Consider the following 1844-nt stretch of genomic DNA (forward strand, 5'->3'; position numbering starts at 1 on the left):
CAACACATTTGGACCTCTGAGCTTTTTTGACCTGCCGATCATTTTTATAAAATGGCTTAAAACATTGAAAAACAATTAACTTTAGAATGAATGAAAGAAATAATTCTGGAACAAATAGATGAAAATTTGGAATTCATGAAAGAAATAATTCTCTTCAGAATCGATGAAAGTTCATTATGAAAGAAATAATTAAAAACAATTTTTAACAAATAATTTAGAATTTTTTTAAACAAACAATTTCAATTTTAACTTTCTGAGAAATCAACTTTCAATGATAAGAAATTTTTTAGTCATAATCAATAAAATAATAGTTCCATAATCATAAAAATTTATAAATAGAAAAAAATAATTTCAGAATCAGTATCTTGAATTATTTTTGTCCCTGTTTAACTTGGAAACCCAATTGACCCCCTTCTGTTGAGATTTCACTTAATTACATGAAGCTGGCTTAATGGAAAGTTTCAATTTGGCCCATGGTGTCTGAAAGGTTGAAGACCCTTACCCTGATAAAGGTTATTGTTTCGTTATTCTTTGTTTTGGCGACTTTGATATGCCACTTCCGGCAACTTATGCCGGGATTACACTATAAAAGTTTAATAAAGATTCTTTTATGAAACTAAAAAATCCAACAAATTAGGTTATTGGTTACACTCTAGAAAATGCAACTGGTGACCTCATTCATTGCATATTTTTCAAGTTTTATGAAGGGACTTGTACAGTGTAATCCAGAAAATTATATCGAATGCTAGAAGGGGGTGGTTATAAACCATAAATCTTGCCTCTGTGTAGAGAGAGGGATTAAGTCAATGACACACCAACTATCGCCGGCCCTTACCCGACATCTAGAGCAAGCTGCTTTAGAAGGTATTGCCTTACATCATTCATACTGGGCCACAAGTGACTAGCCCGTTTCCTTTATTTGTGTTTGACCAGGCCTTTCGCAAAAATAAATGAAACCGCGCTGCAGGCTTCTAGAGAGTATGCAAGCAGGTAATTATTCAAAGAGTTTGCCAGCATTTGAGTGACCAAAACAACGTGCAAGCATGTGAGCAGTGCCGCAACTGGGAAGGGGGGGGCAGGTGGGTCTTGTGCCCTGGACCCGAGGGGACGCAAATTTCATTCTGAAACCTCTCCTACAAAATTACAAGGGGGCGTCAGAATGCGCGCTTGCCCCGAAGTATCTAGTGAGTTTGCAAGCATCTGAATGATTCAAAGAGTGTCAGCATTTGAGTGACCGAAGGAGTGAGGATCTTCTGAAAAGATGCAGCAGGTTGTGGGACCTGTGAACAGCATTTGATTGCATCTGATTACATTTTTCGTCGAAAAGGTCTTGAAAACGGCAACCTCGGTTATAGCGACAAAAATTCGTGGATTTCACCGATTTCATTATAACTAAATTTATTTATACAGTCAAATCCCGTTATAACGAACTCCAAGGGACCGGAGAAATCACTTCGTTATAAAGAAATTTCAGGTTGTTTGCATTGCAATTTTTATCATTGTTATCACTTCGTTATAAAGAAATTTCAGGTTGTTTGCATTGTTCCTATGTAAAATTATTTGAGGGATTGGAAAAGTGTTCGCTAAAACGAGATTTTCACTATAACGGTATTCGTTAAAATGGGATTCGACTGTATTACATTGGGACTTGTGCTGTCATCTAAAAAATATGAAATGAATTACATATTGAAATATGTAGTTGATTTCATACGGCCTAGACAGAAAAATTTCCAGTGGAGAAAAGTTTATGGTAAATTTTCGTGACGTATGGTTACGCATTTTCAAAAACTGACTGTAGAAAAATCAAGGTTCCAACTACAAGTTCTGTCTTGCTCCTCGAAGTT

This window comes from Pholcus phalangioides, unplaced genomic scaffold, assembly GCF_987345545.1.
Source record: "Pholcus phalangioides strain wild (caught in Gottingen) unplaced genomic scaffold, Ppha-v1.0 ptg000024l_1, whole genome shotgun sequence".
Classification (NCBI taxonomy): Eukaryota; Metazoa; Arthropoda; class Arachnida; order Araneae; family Pholcidae; genus Pholcus; species Pholcus phalangioides.